The sequence below is a fragment of the Haliotis cracherodii genome, unplaced genomic scaffold (genome assembly GCF_022045235.1).
Source record: "Haliotis cracherodii isolate W230 unplaced genomic scaffold, xgHalCrac1.p SCAF_15, whole genome shotgun sequence".
Classification (NCBI taxonomy): Eukaryota; Metazoa; Mollusca; class Gastropoda; order Lepetellida; family Haliotidae; genus Haliotis; species Haliotis cracherodii.
This window is the reverse complement of record NW_027266270.1, coordinates 35,512,289-35,533,076: the sequence shown is the minus strand read 5'-3', so window position 1 is coordinate 35,533,076 and position 20,788 is coordinate 35,512,289. Positions and strand designations below refer to the sequence as shown.

The 20,788-nt window shown below is 43.0% G+C and overlaps 1 protein-coding gene across 1 annotated transcript in view; it reads right to left on the bottom strand.

Moving 5' to 3' along the window:
- LOC139461670 (uncharacterized) overlaps positions 1 to 20,788 on the bottom strand; it is a 48,536-nt gene that overhangs the window by 16,292 nt on the left and 11,456 nt on the right. The gene's annotated exons all lie outside the window — the stretch shown is intronic.

Genomic DNA, 20,788 nt, shown 5'->3' with positions numbered 1-20,788 from the left:
TGTGGAAGCCGCATTGATCTATAGACAGGTTCCTATGAGCAGTGGCTCCGTTTCTAATGTGTTTTGTTATACTACTACTACTACTACTACTACTACTATTAATAATAATAATGTGGAGTTCCAAATCTACCAATAAGCATGCTCTAACGCTGGCATTATTAGTCAATGGATCAGTGTGCACATAATGTCCATTCTCAGCTCCCTTGGGAATATGATACACAACAACAAAAAACTTACTAGCAGAACCTTCGCCTGATGAGCAAACGTAAGTGTCAAAAAGACGTATTTTGTCTGCAGTGAGTGAGTGCCGGCCGGGGGCACCGCGAGAGGGTTTCACACATTGTACCCATGTGGGATATGTGGGATAGGGAACCTGGGCAGACACCTTTGTATCTAAAACAGCAAGCTTTACTATGTGTACATACGTGCTCGTCAGCTACTATACGTACGCCTGAAAACCAAACACAGGCCACTGTGATTCATGTTTTAACTATCGTTTGGTATCCCGCTGACAATGTGGCTAATTTTCTACACAGAAAAATATTTAAAGAAGGGGCATCAAAGAAATGTCAGCTATTGTGGCTAAAGACAATTATATGTCCATGTTCCGCCGCATGGTGATATGCACAACAGGCGGAGAACATCAAAGGGATTGATAAAACACGGAAGTGAGTCTGGGTGTCTTCTCCGAGGTCCGCGCGGGAGTACGTTGGCGGAATATGTATTGCAACTGCCTGTGGTTTATCTACAACAGCTGTCGGGTAACGAAACGGAGGCACGGGAGAGGCCCCTAGCATATCTCGTGCTGGCATGGAACGATTTTAAAACAAGAGGGGTGGTTACTATGTGTGAACTGGCTGACAATGGCGCGAAATGCCCTTGAAGTCAACCACTGGTTGTCCATTTTCAGATTGATTTTTTATAAGCCGTCGCCGCAGTCGTCAAACTCCTAAAATATTGCTGACGGTGGCATACAACACTCATTTAGCTGAAGACGTCAGAAAAGTAAAATAATGTTGCGCTTGGCAATATTTCAGTATAGTTCGTGAGAATCAACATTGCACAGTAGAGTTTCGACGTTCAGGCAATGAACGAATGAAACCGTTCACATCGAGCAGGATCTCGCCTCGATTCTTTTCTGCTTGATAATGTCAGTAATAATATTTGATATTTAACACGCAAAGAAATGTATTGAAAAAAACATGGATGTTATTTCCAGATTCAGAAAGCTGCATTTTAGAAGTATCAGATTTGGGTTGAACATATAAGTACTTATCGTGCGCGTGCGTGTGCGTTTGTGTGTGCTCTATATGAAAGAGATAAATAATGTGTTTGAAGTATTCGGAATCTGACCTCACACCTTTAAGTCTGAGTCACCGGTCATGCCGCTTAGACAGCTTTGTGGAACAAGAGCCACGGAATGATAGCACTCTGTAATAATCCACCAGGACTAGCGTCACAACAGACCCATAGGAGCTGAGAGGGGAACCTTTTTCGCCTCATTTACCAAAAATACGCATCAGCTGAACTTATGTCGTTTAGAGGTCAGGTGGGTTATTCGCAATGATAAGCGGAATCCAATTGTTATGTGTGTCAAATTTCATAATGGGACCGTCTATCTCCATGGCCTTTCAGAATCGGGCCCCACCCTCAAATATTAGCCCCTGGGCCATAATTGGCCGTGTGTGTGTGCTGGTCGTGACGTTCGGTGTTCTGCTGTTCAGGTTTGTCGTTTCTCGGACGGACGGATCAATTTCATAATTGACAGGTCTTAATATCTGTCAATAATGGTCAGTTTCAAACACGGCGCCGATTTTAGCATGGTGGCTGAAGATGTGTCCTACACTGTGACCGGCGTGTCGAAGTTAGTTGTAAAAACACTAGTGTCTGATCAGCAAGGATCTCTTAGCGTTGGACTAAATTGAAAAATATGCCTTCATACATCTAAATAGGCCGATGTCACAAAGCGAGAGTAGTAGTAGTAGTAGTAGTAGTAGTAGTAGAAGCGCCACGACAGCTAGTCCTCATACTTTAATAGTTGCGATACGATTGTGTAAGAGGGCCTAGTGAGTGAGTGAGTGAGTGAGGTTTTACGCCGCTTTTAGCAATATTACATCAATATCACGGCGGGGGACACCAGAAAAACTGGCTTCACACATTTTACCCATGTCGGGAATCGAACCCGGGTCTTCGGCGTGACGAGCGAACGCTTTAACCACTAGGCTACCCGACCGCCCCTCAAGAGGGCCTAGAAATCCATGCATCCTTACACGTCATGTTATTGTTCTTGTAGTGATTTCTTCGTGTTGCTTTTGTTTGCAATAACAGTTCAGTTGTATTACGCTAGTATGCAGTTCTTGAACGCATTCAGTCATGGGGCGTGTTAAAGCTTCTATTAATCATCAGATAATTTGACATATCTGGAAACATAATCGGGGCGAATCTTGGATTCGAACCACGACCACTGGTTTATGGCACGTTAAGGGACGCAACTCGGTGAATTGGATTGGCTGCCACACTACCCCCCCCCCCCCCCCCCCCCCACACACCCCCAAACACACACACCTGTGGATTTTATTTTACGCCGCTGTAATCACCATTACACTTATATGACTTCTCCGTTTCATAAGGTTATTGTTAAACATGTAAATATTCTCTTCTTTCATATTTTCTTTCTGTTCTACGACGTAATATTTATGTAACGAAACGTGTATATTAGAGACGACCATGTACGTTAACAACTTGTGTCTGAACCATTCGTCTTCTGACAATAAACTATGTTAAAAATAACCACATCTGCACCATACAGGATAACCAGCAGTTAAGAAATAGAAATGGTCTTCAGCAACCCACGCTTGTCGTAAGGGACGACTAACGGGATCGGGTGGTCAGGCTCGCTGACTTGGTTGATGCATGTCATCGTATCCAAGTGGCGCAGGTCCAGGATCATAACGTCATCAGTGGATTGTCTGGTCCGTACTCGAATATTCACAGACCGGCGTTCATACAGATGGAATATTGCTTAGTTTGGCGTTAAATAACAAACAAACACAATTAAGAACTTGTATCGACGCCGAGTTGGTGCCACCATAGGAGGACCTACAATCAGCTATATCTCACATTGTAACCACTCATTCCTCATATTGCGACAAGCATAGTGTACTGGAGACCTATATCTGCCCCCGGAATCCCAACAGGGTAGTACACCAAACATATACCGAGCGAACCACCCACCCTCCCTGTCGCACCTTCTCCCGTCAAGTGGCGTCGATGGCCGGAGTTCACGGGGTTCAAAGGTCTAATGGGGTCACGTTAACGCCGTTTATGGAACGTGCACGGTACAAAAGCGAACCACGCTATAACACACGACTCTGTAAACACTATGGCCACCCGGCGTACCCGTATCAGATGTTCAATAAATTGGGATTGTTTGAAGACAAGGAACTAAAAGTCTCTTTCTCGATTATCCAGTGTTATATATCGTCATTCTACTCTGATAAATATTAGTCAGGAGCAATCAGTTCCACAAAGTGACACCAGCGCTAAGAGTGTTGAAAGTCTGTGTTAGGGTATGGACTGCGACAGTCTTAGCATCAATATCGCCTTGATGAACGGGGTCAGGCCATTCAAACAAGCATATATTCCTCTGAAAACTGAATGTTTATTATCTAAATCAAAATCGCAACGAATGGATGGTAATGGTTTTTTAACGGGGATGTATTTGATACGGGGATCATAGTTGTGTTTTGGACCGCACGTTTGCAGTGTTTCGGCGACTGTTTTCAGCCTTGTAACGTTTTGATAACTTTTTTAATGTTTTGTTCAAAATCCAATTTTTAAGTGTATACTTTCTTTTGCCCGGCTTTTTATATCTAGGCCCACTCTGATTGGTACCAGGTCGTGCAAACGACGTAACTATTATACCAAACACTGATAACACAGAATACAATCATGTTTTTTCTACAACTGTTCATAATTTCAGACTTCATACATAAGGAATAGAACCCAGGTCTACGACGGAACGAGCAAACACTTGCACGTCTGGACTACCCACAACACTCCTTAGCTATGACTTTAAGGTAAACGTTTCCAAAGGTTGAAGTTACAGATTAAGTCAACCTACCACGAACTCCAGCCCTTCCATGAAATACATATCACGGCTCTTAAGGATATATTTTTCACTCAGTCCCGATCGATTACAGCAAAGCAATTGTGGAGGGGATTCATTCGACAGTAAAGGTTGCAAAGAAAGCACCTGCAGTGCATACAGTGGTACCTTTGTGCGTGTGTGCAGGTATACATGGTGCACCGACACAGCTGGGGGAGCGGAGCCTGACCCACGGCACTGGATGCTCCAGCTCCCCATGGGACAAGTGCTGACTGTAGCAGATGGCGATGGGAAATGAACTGAATATAACCGATGGTGGGGCAGTTCTCGAGAAGAAAAGTGCTGACTGTAGTCGATGGTGCTGCAGGTCACGAGGGGAAAAGCGCTGACTATAGTCGATGGTGCTGCAGGTCACGATGGGGAAAGCGCTGACTGTAGTCAATGGTGCTGCAGGTCACGAGGGGAAAAGTGCTGACTATAGTCGATGGTGCTGCAGGTCACTAGGGGAAAAGTGCTGACTATAGTCGATGGTGCTGCAGGTCACGATGGGGAAAGTGCTGACTATAGTCGATGGTGCTGCAGGTCACGATGGGGAAAGCGCTGACTATAGTCAATGGTGCTGCAGGTCACGAGGGGGAAAGTGCTGACTATAGTCGATGGTGCTGCAGGTCACGAGGGGGAAAGCGCTGACTATAGTCGATGGTGCTGCAGGTCACAAGGGGGAAAGTGCTGACTGTAGTCGATGGTGCTGCAGGTCACAAGGGTGAAAGTGCTGACTGTAGTCGATGGTGCTGCAGGTCACAAGGGGGAAAGCGCTGACTATAGTTGATGGTGCTGCAGGTCACGAGGGGAGAAGTGCTGACTGTAGTCGATGATGCTGCAGGTCACGAGGGGGAAAGTGCTGACTGTAGTCGATGGTGCTGCAGGTCACAAGGGGAAAAGTGCTAACTATAGTCGATAGTGCTGCAGGTCACAAGGGGAAAAGTGCTGACTATAGTCGATGGTGCTGCAGGTCACAAGGGGGAAAGCGCTGACTATAGTCGATGATGCTGCAGGTCACTAAGGGAGAAGTGCTGACTGTAGTCGATGGTGCTGCAGGTAACTAGGGGGAAAGTGCTGACTATAGTCGATGGTGCTGCAGGTCACGAGGGGGAAAGTGCTGACTATAGTCGATGGTGCTGCAGGTCACTAGGGGGAAAGTGCTGACTATAGTCGATGGTGCTGCAGGTAACTAGGGGGAAGTGCTGACTATAGTCGATGGTGCTGCAGGTCACTAGGGGGAAAGTGCTGACTATAGTCGATGATGCTGCAGGTCACTAGGGGAAAAGTGCTGACTATAGTCGATGGTGCTGCAGCTAACTAGGGGGAAAGTGCTGACTATAGTCGATGGTGCTGCAGGTCACTAGGGGGAAAGTGCTGACTATAGTCGTTGGTGCTGCAGGTCACTAGGGGAAAAGCGATGACTATAGTCGATGGTGCTGCAGTTCTCCATGGGAAAAGCGATGACTACAGTCGATAGTGCTGCAGGTCAGTGGGGGAAAAGCGATGACTATAGTCGATGGTGATGCAGGTCACTAGAGGGTAAGCGATGACTATAGTCGATGGTGATGCAGGTCACTAGAGGGTAAGTGCTGTCTATAGTCGATGGGGCTGCAGTTCTTCTTGGGAAAAGTGCTGACTATAGTCGATAGTGCTGCAGGTCACTAGGGGGAAAGTGCTGACTGTAGTCAATGGTGCTGCAGTACTCCATGGGAAAAGTGCTAACTATAGCCGATGGTGCTGCAGGTCACAAGGGGAGAAGTGCTGACTGTAGTCGATGGCGTGGGAGTTCCCTTGGGGAAATAAGCTGAATATAACCTAAAAGCAGCTTTAGGCTCCGCAGTATTTTTATACCCTATGATCACATTCCTGGAACAACCACAGTTCCTTTGGGAGCAGCCCTATCTGTTTACCGTTTGAACTATGGTACTGAAATAAACATGCCTGCCATAACGGTACTTTTCCCTCTGACCTCCATGACCTGAGCATGCACGACGTCCTTTGAAGATTGCAGATGAATCTGCACGCAGCACGTCAAGTCAACGGGTTATATAGGATGCAATACGTGTTTATGTGAATGATTGGTGATGTCTGTCTTCGTCAGCATCTGTTAATTACACGACATACTGCTGGAATCTATGGCGGGTAGTTGTATCATGTGAGCGCCAGTCTGAGTTAGTGAAAGCACTTGTGTGACTTCACCCGCAGTGACTGGAACGCAGGCAATTGTAGGGAGACGTGTGTCATACTGACAGTCTAAGACCATGCGACACGTCAGCCTAGTTAGGCTTTGCTCTCTTTTTAGTATTCATGCTTTACATATGTACGTTGTCTTCGGATTAATGTATTGTGCGATTAATGTCGATTATACTGGCACATTGTGAGACTATTTGTCTGATACTGGCACATTGTGTGACCATTTGCCTGATACTGGCACATTACGTGACCGTTTGTCTGATACCGGCACATTACGTGACCGTTTGTCTGATACTGGCACATTACGAGACCGTTTGTCTGATACCGGCACATTGTGTGACAAATGTTGGTGATACTGTCCCAATGGGTGAATAACATTTTTCGTGTCACATCACCTTTCTGAGAACACCTGGTATCGTCACTAATTGATCGTGATTCACAAAGACACGATAATGATATAGCATTTACCAGAGAATTCTTTTGCATGTGGAAAGGGTTTCGTCGCTTTTAGTGTGTGTTGTTCATGGATAGGGTTGTGCACGTTGTCTTCGGATCAAGATTTGGTGTGTGATGAGTGTTGGGAAATTGGCACATCGTATGAAGTATGTATGCTATATGATGTGACTTGGCGTGTCATGGAGTAGCATCAGTAACAAATGCAGATACAGGATATAGCTATGTTATCATGATGTGTCATGACGAGTGAGTAAGTGAGTGAGTGAGTCACCTTGTTTCAGCCATATAGCGACACATTTGAAAACAAAGATCCGGATACTGCAACCACAGACCATATGGTCTCTGCTGCAACTACTGAAGATGGCGACAACTGTGAAAAGGAACCACACGAGATAAACCTACGTTTACAAAATGGGGACTCCCACCAACTTTGTTCAAGTCCTTCAAACACCACTTTGTTTGTCTTCTATGTTGTAGATTCGTCAACAGTATATGATTACCCTAAAAAGATACAAGGTCTAGGTTCAAGTGGGACAGTCTCAACACGTCTCCACTGGGATGGGGCCCAGACGGGGCTGTAACCTACCTGTTGAACTGTCCGTTAAGATACATCTACCAGCGTCCCAAACAGCCTATTAACAAACACCCAAATACACCAATCACCAAAGAACACAAATTATCTCCACCTTTCAAAGAACTTGCAAAGCCTCTAAGGCAACGGTTTTTAATTTAAATCATAATTCCTAGATTATATAAATACAATGAACAAGCTGTCCCTTTATAAGACCAGCATCCTATACTGTCCGCTAATCTGAACTTGCCACTTATAAGGATAGAATTACTGTACATCCATGGACTTATCAATCAGTACAAGGCTACCACCCTTTTTTAAATCCTACTTCGTACTTATAAGATAAGTAAGAACACGCCTATAAAATACTTGAATTTCCAATTGCAATGGAGGTTGGTCCGTGTGTTTGACAGCTATCAGCAGTGTTACTATCTGCCCGTACAGACCCACGGGGACGTGGAACCCCCACGAGCTCTGGGCAGGGCATGCGTACATTCTTTGAAGTAGTCTAAATATTATTGATCCACGGGTACTGATTGCTCCGTTTATTTACATTGTGTTTATACATTTTGATTACGCGATGTGCGTAATTGAAATAAGATGTAATCTACATCACATTTATAGTTGAGACAGCTAGCAGTGAGGTTAAAGTGCTGGTTCTTCATGCCGAAGATCCGGTTCGATTCTCATCATGGGTATAAGCTGTTGCTATGTTGATAGCCAAAGGTCCGCTTGAGATATCCCTTAATACAGTACTGATCCACGCCACCGAAAACCTAAGTGTTTTGAACACTCATTTCCTAGCTCCGAACACTGATACTTAGTTAATTACAGAGACGTCTGGTCCGTCCTTGACCCTGGAGTATACATTTAAAATGGAATCCAACGCAAGTCTAGAATGATTTGGCAAAATTAAGTTCTGGGCTTCATTTGGATATAATTTTGGATTTTGTAGGTGTATATAGTTTAAAATAATATTACTTCATTTCTGTACCAAAAGCTAAGTCTAAAAGACGTCACAATTTCTAGAGTAGCGACCGCCTCCGTGGTCTAGTGGATAGAACGTCTGCTTAGAGAGCGGAAGGTCGTGGGTTCGATCCCCGGCCGCGTCATACCAAAAGACGTTAAAAGATGGTTCTTGTTGTTACCCTACCGAGCACTCGGTATTAAGGTGTTTAAACAAGGACTGGTCGGCTCGGAGTCAGTATACTGTGTCTGAGTGGGGTATTCATCTTAAACTGCGGCATGGTATCTCAGTTGGCAGTGTTTCGGCGACTGTTTTCATCCTAGTCTAGTTTTGATAACGTTTGTAATTGTTAAATGTAATCCAAGTTTAAAGTGCACACTTTCTTTTGTCCGGCAGTGTATTCACCATATCATCAAATAAGTACAAAAGTAACTCACAAACCTGGGCTTCAATTTGAAACGCCGCTTTTTCCTTCTTGCAACTTTTTTTTATGGATATCATTAAACTTGTGAAATAAACAACGCACTCAACCCACACACACAAAAAAACAGAGTCGTGTTTTGCTATGTCTATTAAAACCGCTCCTTCAGGGACAAACAGACTTAAAGTTTACTGAAATGTGTAAAAACAAAGATAAATGTTTTAAGATGAAAGGTCCTTTCACATTCAGTTAGACATCGTTTAATACAAGTTCTTCAAAAGCTCCTTTATATGTTTTGCAAATACAAACTAGATGTTTATACACTTTGATACGACATAAGTCAGGTTTTTTATCCAGTAACGTGATGGGGATGGAGAACTGCGGCCATGTGTGTGCAGCGCTGCTTCATGCAGGAATAAATATTGCCCCGTCGGAGTGAGTTTACGTTGAGAGGATTCAACCGCTGCAGCGTGGTGCACACCTTCTCCATGTTTGTTGTCGTTTCACCCGCAGCAGTCCATCTGACACACCACATCCGGGAACTAAGCATCCTGCTTGCTGCTGCAGAGGGAGGGGGTAGTGGTGATGGACCAGACTTCATCTCCAGGGCAGTACTTGGTGTTTACTTCAAGATTCACTATTTTATCTCTCGCCCAACAGAAGGTTGTTTCCTAAAGCACATGTAGTGACATTTCACTCTCTATGGTTGATTATTTTTTTTACTATCACATCTCCATAGTTTTTGTCACAAACACTAAACAAAATAAATTCCCAGGCAAGTTAGTGTTCGTGAGACGCCTATACATTAAAATAGTGCCCCGGCACTGTAGCTCACCTGGATATGTAGCCAACAGATTTGAATGTCAACAAAGACAGCCGCTTGACAAAAGCTGGTGTTGGCAATGATAGTCAAATAGTTTTTGCATCAATACTGAGGTCTATGGACTGACACTAGAATTCACAAGGTGAAACACAAACCAAAGTTCAGCTCCCTCAGACTGGTACTTGCAGAAGATAAAATGTTTACAGGGCCAAATATGCTTTGTCAAAACAATGTCAAGATTTTACATTTTGTAAATAAAAACGGAACATACGTGTTTAATCCTACACCAGTCAGCATCATTAGATTTTTTTATGGTTGAATAACGACCACAAAAAGACCATAAAATTCTGGATAAAAATCGCAAAAAAACCTGGAACATACATGTATGTTGAGATCCACTACAGCACGGGTACCAACTATGATAACATTGGAACTTTTTCAATATGGAACAAGTTTTAGTTTCATTGATCTACCGTGTTGCAGGCCTCTGACCAGTTAAGCTTTTATATTTTTGTATTTGCAAAAAGTCGCTGATGGATATAACTGGCGGCCATATCGTAATTCAGTTTGGATTCCTTAAACAGTCTTGAGCCCCCTTAAAGTAACAAACATTCATACACCATTCATACACCATTGCAGCTGAATCCATTCAGGACAAGGTGTAAAAAATCAAAAAGTGTTTGGATAACATTCTCGGGCCGCTACCCCGTGACAGTAATGACTGATCACCATATACAAAGCTGTCTACTGTGGGTTTTTAAAAAATTCTTTCTGAAAACCTCTCTGGTTAAAAAAAGCATATGCTGGTGAAAATACGATCAAAGTCGTGAATGAATGTCGTTGAATGGCGTTCTGCTAATAGTTGATGTGGCAATAATATGTAACGATTCATCAGCTACTTAAGTTTTTCGTTTTTGTTTGTTTGTTGTTTAACAATATTCATCTATATGACGTCTGTAAATAGACGAGCCTAGATCAGACAATCCAGTGATTGACATCTTGAGCAGCGATCTACGCTTTTGGGATACGAAGACTTGCATCAACCATCGACCTTGCCTTGACAACCCGATTCCGTTATAGTCATCTCTTTCGACAAGCAGGGGCTGCTGAAGACCATTTCTACCCGGATCGCAATGATTCGGGCTGCTATGTGCGTGGACATATATTCAGCAGGGTCTCGTCAGTGGGTGGCCGCCTCTGGGGCCTAGTGGTCGAGTGTCCGCCCGGAGAGCGGAAGGCCCGGGGTTCGATCCCCGGCCGCGTCATACGAAGAAAACAAAAAGGTTCTCCTCACCTCACCTCACCTCACCTCACCTCACCTCACCTCACCTCACCTGTGTTCTTACCACACCTACGCGATCTTTTCTAAATCGACATACCTAAGGGGCGTCATTAGTGGCAATCCCTCATCAATTCCCACAATGAGAAAGATCATTTAGTGATACATAATCACGATAAGGGCCATACCTTTCAACCCAACAGCCCTCATTGAGCATTATATCTGATTAACATTCACAGGTTAACAATACGGATGCAAAAAAGGCAATTGCCAGTGACATAACAGTACAGTGACGGGTCGGCTTATACCGAGGTGTCGCAATCCAACCTAATTTGCATGACAATTTGCATAATTTGAGGAGCAGTTTGACGTATGATATTTTGCGTGTACCGGAAATATATAAATCAAAAGTGAAATACATGGGGCACAAAAATAATAATCAGCATAAGTGCATTACAGTGTCACACCATGCAACAAACTTTGAAAAAAATTATCTATGGCAGGGATGTAGACGCTAAGCCTATTGGGTCTCACACCAGCTGCCAACGCAAAGAATATTTGTTTGTTTGCTGTTTAACGCCGCACTCAGCAATATTCAAGCTATATGACGGCGGATTGTAAATAATCGAATCTGGACCAGACAACCCAGTGATTAATATCATGAGCATCGATCTACGCAATTGGGATACGATGACATGCATGAACCGAGTTTGTGACAAAGATACGAAATGTTTGATGGATGTTGATGTGTAAGTATGGTTTTACGCCCCTTCCAGCAATATTCCAACAATATCACGGCGCGGGACACCAGAAATAGACTTCACACTTTGTACACCAGAAACATATTACGTTAATTGACACATTATGTTAATGTGCGGAATCGAACCCTGATCTTTTAATCTATGGGATAAGATTGTCGTTTTTCACTTAAAACACTATATTTTACGCGTTCAGTTTCGGGTTCTCTCCCGTCCTTGATTAACGGGGGCACGGGTGGCCCAGTCGTCTAAGGCGCCGCGATTCGCTGTGCAGAGTTGCGTCCTTGGGCTTGCCAGAAACCTGTGATTGCGGGTTCGAATCCCGGTTCGCTTCGATTCTGTTTCTAAGTTTGTCAGCACCATACCCGTGCTCGTGGGTTTCACGTCTGAGACCTGCATCACTTCGGGCTTCCCTCCCACATTAAGCAAACTTGCCATAGGTTGCCTTGTACCCAGGTATCCCCCGTCACAACTCATCCTAAAATATGACGTGGTTCCAATACTGAGTCAATGATTCAGGTTTTACGACGTTTTTAGCAATATTCCAGCAATATCACAACAGGGGGCACTAGCAATGGATTAGTCCAATAATAAGTGTTCTCATGACTGTGAACATTCGTAACTTTCAAAGATTGAACACACGAATACACGTTATCGGCAACCTACATCATGACATAATTAACGCCTTAACAGCCTTGAACTACAAACGAGAGAGGAGGCTTATGACCCTTGTTGCGAAACGGAACCTTGGAGGCTTACGTTTCATCACAATGTGTTCATTCAACAGATGCCATGCTCGTGTTCCACGTGCTTCCCGTGCGAGACATCTGCACGAGGTGTCACGTGCTTGAATGTCTGCTGAACCAATAACAGTGACACTTGTATTTTTAAACTTCAAAGATGCGAAGCCGCCGGTTGGCTAGTGTTTATTACTTAACGAATGTGTTTAGTCTCGTAATGTTCTGTAGCTCACGGTCATCATATTTCTCCACGGAATGTGTTTCAACTGAATCTTAGATAATGAGATTAAGCTTATTTTCCGGATGATGGAATCTAGTCATAAATTTTAAAAGAATATTTACATTGTCACAGTGCAAGGCTGAAGATTTCGTAAAATTAATACGAAGCGCTAAAATTATCATTCGACCTGAACAAAGTGTCATCTGATAAACGTTATTGCCGCGACTAAAAGGAATAATTGAAGAAACACAAACTTAATCAAAAAATTTGAACAAATAAGATTAAATAACGAAACCTTATTATGAATACACAATGTCATTTAGAAAGTGGTCAATTTTGTTTGTTTGTTTGTTGTTTGTTGTTTAACGCCGCACTCAGCAATATTATAGCTATATGAAGGCGGTCTCTAAACAATCGAGTTTGGACCAGACAATCCAGTGATTCGCATCATGATCATCGATCCTCGCAATTGGATACGATGACATGCATCAACCAAGTCAGCGAGCCAGCCTACTCGATCCCGTTAGTCGCCTGTTACGACAAGCAGGGCCTGAGTATGGTTTTACGCCATACACACGTTGTACCCTTGTATGGAATCGAACCCGGGTCTTAGGCGTTACGAGCAAAAGCTTTAACCACTAGGCTAACCCGGATCTTCACAATTCAATTCATCTGGTGTTCGACATGTTTGTCAGTAATATAAAAAAGTAAAAATGTCCCCGAGAAGTCTTGAAAAAAATATCTATGCTCCAGACTGTTGAAAAAAATATATATTGCCTTCCACAGAAAGGCAAATTCAAAGATTAAAAAAAAGGTATCTGGTTTTGTTTTTAGCACCCGTAGCTGAGAAAAATATCTGATCTCGATACAAAATGTCATGTTGTACACATGGTCGATTTATCCATCTGGAAAGCCGTATAACCCATGGCCGTCAGTATTACAGCGCTAACTTTCCTTTATTAAAATATAAATTAGATAAAAGTAATTTTTATTTTTGAGTAGAGACAATTGCCTTTTTTCGACGCGCATTATGTCTTCAACACGTGCTGTGCACGTCGGAATCTCGTGCCATATGGAATACATCTACACTCTCTGGGACAAGTTTCGCAATAATATCAAAGTAAATATGTTCTTTCGTTACAGTGACACAAACTGAGTTAAACTTGGAACCTTGAATTCGCAAGAACACGCACAAATTTGACCGACAAATAGCAACTTTTTTTTGACCCGGACTGTACCGGTCACAAGGCATCCTGGAATCATCTGTTCTGGCAGCTGTGACGACAGCTGCAGATGGGTACAGTCTAGATACCACTGTCCGCGTATCTCTGTGTGAACAGCTCTCACATAATATCCCCAAGTGTGAAAAGGTGGCACATATCTTTCAGTGTCTTGTGTTGTTTTTAGCAGAAGAAAATGTGACGGCAAAGATGAGACTTCGATAGTTGAATGTATGGATGCCATGATAGGCCTAAACTACGCAGAACGCCAACATCCTTTCAACACTTTTCATTTAGTGTCAGGCTGCATTTGTGGATCTATAAATACTTCAAGTTGGTAATTCTTGCGAATACATGAACAGACCTTTTGGACAAGTATTGTGAAAACATTGATTGCGATTTGTTGCGAATACCAATTTTCCTAGATATGAAGTCAATTTCCGAGAGAGAGAAAATCATGACATTCGTAGAAAGTATTTAAATGTCGAAGTAGAAGTGTTGAAATCACACCCACTGTAATCGGCTTCCAAAGCAAACATTTGGGGGCGTGACCAAAAGCTACCAGTGCTGCGGTGCGTGACATAGAATCTAGGGGTGTTCAGCAGCTGTGCATCCGTTATGTTTAACGCGGATTGTTGATTTTGTACGATTCTCTTGCTGAAATGGTGAACACATGTGTTGCTGGAAATGGTACAAAATCTACAACTACCAGATCCTGTGATGTTTGCTTTCAGAGTTTTCCCTCTGATCTGTCTGTGGTTGTCTGAGCTCGTTCAGAGTCAGTGAGTGACTGAGCATAGTTTTACGCCGCTTTTAGCAATATTCCCGCAATATCATGGCGGGGAACACCAAAATGGGCTTCACACATTGTACCCACGTGGGGAACCACTAGGCCAGCCCACCGGTACATTCAGAACCTTTCTCTGAAGAAGACCGTTTAGCAAGAATATGTCATCTGTTTCCGCCGTGTCGACAATTCAAGCGTAGATGAAGCTGAAACGTTGGCCCATCACAGACCAAACAACAACATTGCATACATTGTTGAGTGTGTTAAACGACCTATGATCTTGACATTGTGAATAATTATAATAACATTTTGTTTCGTCGATAACTAGCTTTTTTATTACTGACATTTTGTTTGGGTACCATAAACCACCTGCTGCCCCCGAAGATCTGCCAGGGATCAATCCCCGGAATACACAACTGAAGACATAGTCTATGTTACTACTAATTCACGGCACATGTTGCGGACAGTGTAACTGGATGAGCAGATAGAAAAGGCCCGTAACGCCATTTAAAAAAACGAGGCGAAACGTACTGACTTAAAAACTGCCAAATAAAACCGGGGAGCCCATTAAACCCCAGTGGCCGATTTTTCGTTTTGGTGAATAGGTCTTCAGCAACCCATGCTTGTCTTAAAAGGCGACTATGCTTGTCGCAAACAAACAAACAAACAACAAACCAAAGAGCCGTTACAGTCCAAAGCACTTGTGTAGTCGGCTCTCACACGTTACCACACGGCACTGAAACTCATTCCGCCCCGAGATCACCATAGAGATGCTCATGAACGCAGCTTCAATCCTCACTCACCCTAGCGTGAGTACGACAGTTCTAACCAAACATTGTTCACGAAATAACACACGTTTCAGCGTTTACTCTCTCCATTTAAACTGCATTGCATGCAAGTGTCCATATTTCTAGCCCTTTTCCGAGATATCAACAAACACGCAATCTCACCTAAACTGTTGTGAAAAAGTAAGCGGTTATGAAAACAGTCTAAGACATCGTGTTGTTCTATCGTAATGATGTTGTCACAACTGTCTTTAGTTGCACTCATACTTTTTCCCACTAGGCGGCGCTGTTTCATCTTTTCACTCGACACCAGATCCTCCTGTGCATGTCCTACCATACCGGAAGTGCTAAGCAACCATCTCCTGATTCGGAGACGTGCCGGTAGATACGATATCAACATCTTTGTCCTGTTTATCGAAATGACATAAGCGGTTTGGCTGTGGGACAAATATTTAGGGAGTTGCCGAGACGGTTTGTGCACATTATCATATTATGCAACAATTTCCCGACTCCACAGGTCCTGAACTATGTAGGTAAACATCTACATTCTTTGTAAACAGTATCACGTTACGTTGCACGAAGACATGGTGATCGTCACATGTGAAACTGTTTCTCCTGATGACTGCACATACTGATTATTTTTGTTATCCTATTTATTTATGGATTCGGCGGCCGTTTCCTTGACACCGGTTTCTCATTTCTACAATAAGTACATCATAGCAGCTAAAAAAATCAAAATGCTGAATCGAAAACATGAATACTTTTGTTATTTTTATCTGTTGTTTTAACGCCGCACTCAGCAATATTCCAGCTATTTGACGGCGGTCTGCAATTATTCGAGTCTGGAACACACAATCCGGTGATTGACATCGTGGCCACGATCTACGCAATTGGGTTTTCTGTTGTTGTAATTAATGGTAATTTACTTAAAATAATATTGTGATTCGACAACTCAGGACCCGTGAAGATCCGGGTTAGAATAAGTCTTCAGCAACCCATGCTTGCCGTAAAAGGCAACTATGCTTGTCGTAAGAGGCGACTCACGGGATCGGGTGGTCAGTCTCGCTGACTTGGTTGATGCATGTCATCGTATCCCAATTGTGATCGATGCTCATGATGTCAATCACTATTGTCTGGTCCAGACTCGATTTTTTACTGACCGCCGTCATATAGCTCGAATATTGTTGAGTGCGGCGTTAAACAACAAACAAACGACATTTCAGTTAACGCATAACAAGAAATAAGTTTAAGCAAGACTATATTACATTAATTTCTTTTAGTGGTCATGAACGTCATGTTGAAATATCTCAAATTACCCTGGATGGGTGAAATGGACTGTTTCGGGGGTAACTTGATATGAGACAAAGCAACGCCTTTAGCAACATAATATTCCAACCATATCGCGACGGCGAGAATCTAGAACTGCCTTCACACATTGTACAACATTACGTCAAAGGATATTGGTACCCAATTTAGCAACGGAATTAAATACAAGACAAGGGCTGTGCTTCAAACTTCTCTAAATGTGAGTTAATGAGGTTTAAACTGAACTTCAAAAGACGAACATGTTACACAGGATCATAAAGAAATGTTAGGATGATACTGGATACCTTTACTTTTTTTCGTAAGTATGTATTTTTTCTAGAGTGTTTTTATGAATCTCTAAAGTGAAACATTGATTCAGGATTTTAATCTTTGTAAGTTCAGGGTTGCACATTCCCTATGAAAACAGCTTCGGTATCTTCAATAAAACATAAAAGGACCGGTCCTAGTTTATTGTGCTGACGCTAATTCAGCATTCTCTGTGACAAAAGACAAAACACACACAAAAAAACATTATGCCCCAAACTGCAATCTCATTAAAATCGGATCTTAGTTCTCGCTGCCGCTAAACAAAGATCTGAGGACATCCCATTAGGGGTCACGTCAGAACGACCTTTCATCCGACCAATCAGAGCATCGCTTACCAGATTATGAAAGTGACCGTCGGAATGTGATTTCTCATCATGCAACCTCGAAAACTTTAACTCCGAACGATAGTTACAGGTTTAACGACTGAATCCATACAATCTAGACCATCTATTACCCATTCCAGAATGTTTTTTTCAGGTTTCGAATTTGTAATCGAGAATTTGTCAAAATATGTTTCGAAGCGTAGTCGCCAATTTGAAATTAGTGCCGTAAGGCACGAGAAAGCTGCCTTCTCATTGGTCGTTCCATTGGTCGGTCAAAGTTCGCGCAAGGTCGGTCTGACGTGACCCATAATGGGATGTCTTCAGATCTTTGTTTAGCGGTAGATCTGATTTTAATGAGATTGCCCCAAAGTGCTTACTTTCTTTACAGTTTTCCCCTTATTTTGAAATTAAGTGTAATCAGAGCCAAAACATAACCTTTATTAGGCCTAAAATTGGTGTTGGTGTCTGTCTTTGACAACGTTTACACAATCATGACTAGCAAGTCATGCAACACACATTTATGGGGATACAAAACAGTTAGGTTGTGCACACTGTCTACACCAGTAACACGCCCAACTCAAATGCATTTGTCTGTTCTAGCTACTAGTCAGTTTTCACAATTATCTATTCAAAGTTGCCAAGGATTAGATCCGGAGTGTCCGCGGATTCGAACCTTTTCAAAATCCCGAGACAAAGAGGCAAAGTAATGTTTAAGCCATAGGCTTCAACAGGTGGTTATATATTCCCGTTAGTATCACTTTAAAGTGAGTGAGTGAGTTGTGTTTAACGCTGCCTTTAACATTATTCCAGTTATATCGTGGCGTGTCAGCTTAATGTGGGAGGAAAGCCCGAAGTGATGCAGGTCTCAGACGTTTACCACTTCGGTGAAACCCACGAGCACGGGTATGATAATGACAAACCTAGAAACATAATCGGGGCGAACCGGGATTCGAACCCAAGGGACGAATTGCGGGTCCGTATGCAACTGTGCCACCCACGCCCTCATCTTGTTTAAAACTGAGAGAATGTTCTTTTACGCAGGGGTCAACAATATTCCGGCTACGTGGCAGCATCTTGTAAATAATCGAGAATGGACCAGGAAGTGGTTAATAGCATGAGCAACGACCCAAGCTCATGCACTATGACATCATCCAAGTCTCCCATTATGACCCCTTGATTTTACTTAGTCTGCTACTGACACCTATTCTGACCGGTATGTAACCAACTGGTGTCTATATCCTCTCCGCCAATAGAGCAACATTTAACGCATAACTTGAAGGTTAATAAGCACAAAGTATGACGTCACCAGTGTTGTCTTTACAACAGAAACAACAAAAAGGGAGAGCGCATGTTGTTAAGATGCGATTTCTTTCTCTCCTGGAACACTATTCTGTTGCCAGCTGATCCACTGAGATGTTGCGCGGCTATATTAGGAACCCTCGATAATAAATCTTTTCTTGTTTATTTTCACTAACACTGATCAGTGTCAAAAGAGAACCACTTAAACAGTGTTATGCCGTCGACATTCTTCAAGTACACCGTCAGCACGACATTCCCTGTGAGGTTATTCCAACCCATGTAGACCGCCTCGGTGGTGGAAGGTCCGGGGTTCGCGTCATACCAAAATAATTTAAAAGATGGTACTTGTTGTTACCCTGCGCTCGGCATTAGGGGCTAAAACAACGCCTGGTCGTCTAGGAGTCAGTATACTGTGTCTGAGTGGGGTATTCATGTTACACTGCGGCATGGTCTCTCAGTGGGCTAGCACTATATAATCGACATTAGTCCAGACCAGTACCAGCAGTCACAAACTCACACACACGCGTGCATGCACGTCTCTATATAAGTGCCTTAATCGTAAACCGCATTTCACCTCACCTCTCTAAAGTAGCAAGAGCATTTCTCAGACTTGTTTCAGGCTGTATTTGAGCTGCGATTATTTTATCATCGGCATCAGTCCGGACGAGTACAAGCAGCCACACACACACGTGCATGCACGTCGCTATATAAGTGCAATATATACGCGACGTTAAACCCCATTTCACCCCACCTCACCAACCCATGTAGACGCGCACTGACGCGAACGTGCAAATCGTACATGTATGATACAGTTTGATCATAGCGTAGGACAAAAAATGATACCTGCTTTGTGGTGCTGAAGAGAGACACTCATTACTTCATCTCGAGGATAAGCCAAGAAAAGGATCAGTTTCAATCAAGCAAAGTCACACGTGCATGAACCGTTTGTGACGTAATAAAACTAGATACCAGGGTCCTTGTCACGGACATTTTAAGAGAAACAAAATCGGTTTGCATTTCGGGTTTCATGAGTTATGTTGTTGTATTGTCTTAAGCCGCAGTTAGAAATACTCCCGCTAAACTGTCTGACAAATGATAATATACACATGTTTGAGTCGGATAAAAATAAAACATACAAACATGGTTATTCGATGGTGATGTATTTGTTACAGGTGTCATAGTTATGTTTTTGCAGTGTTTCGACAGCTGTTTTCAGCCTAGTAACGTTCTAATAACGTTTGTAATCTTTTAGCATATCCTTCCTTCCGCCCGGTAGTTTATATCATAACGGTTTGTAAATAACTGAGTGTGTGTCAGATAAACCAGGGGTTGACCAACGCCCCCACGTGAGACTGTGTTAATTAACACTAATTACGTGAGCTTTGTCAATACAAAGGATACAATAAATATAGTAATTCCTACACCTTTAGACTATCTGACATAATATTGGACCCGTTAAGATCCGGGTTAGAATAGATGTTCAGCAACCCATGCCTGCCGTAACTTTGCTCGTTGAGAGGCGACTGACGGGATCGGGTGGTCAGGCATGTCATCGTATCCCAATTGCGTGGATCGATCGAGTGCTGAGTGCGGCGTTAAACAACAAACAAACAAACAAACAAACATAATACTGATCTGGCGAACCAGTGGTTGGCGGCAAGAGCAACCACCCACCATGACAATGAATCGGTCAGGTCATACAATGTAACTACCCAGTCTATATGAGACAGCTCTTAGACCACGACTGCGTAATATATGTATTTTATGAAAACAAATCACCAGATAATATGAAAAGAAGTATTTCCTGCTCTATTCCATAGGCCACACGGGTAGTTCGTCACGCCGAAGACCCGGGTTCGATTGGGTACAGTGTGTGAAGCCCATTTCTGGTGTCCCCTGTCGTGATATTGCTGAAACATTGCTAAAAGCGGCGTAAAACCATACTCTCTCACTCAATGGGCAACACATGAAATCAGCACCGGGAAAAAACAATTTAGAGTAGAGATATGTTTTGTGTAATAAACGATTTCATGGACTATATGTTAGTCTACCGTCTCAAAGGATCTTGTTGCTTGTCCAAAGATACACTCGTTTACATCTATGCGAACAATAATGTAACACGAATTTCCTTTCCTGAATCCTAAATGTTTAGTCTAAACACGTG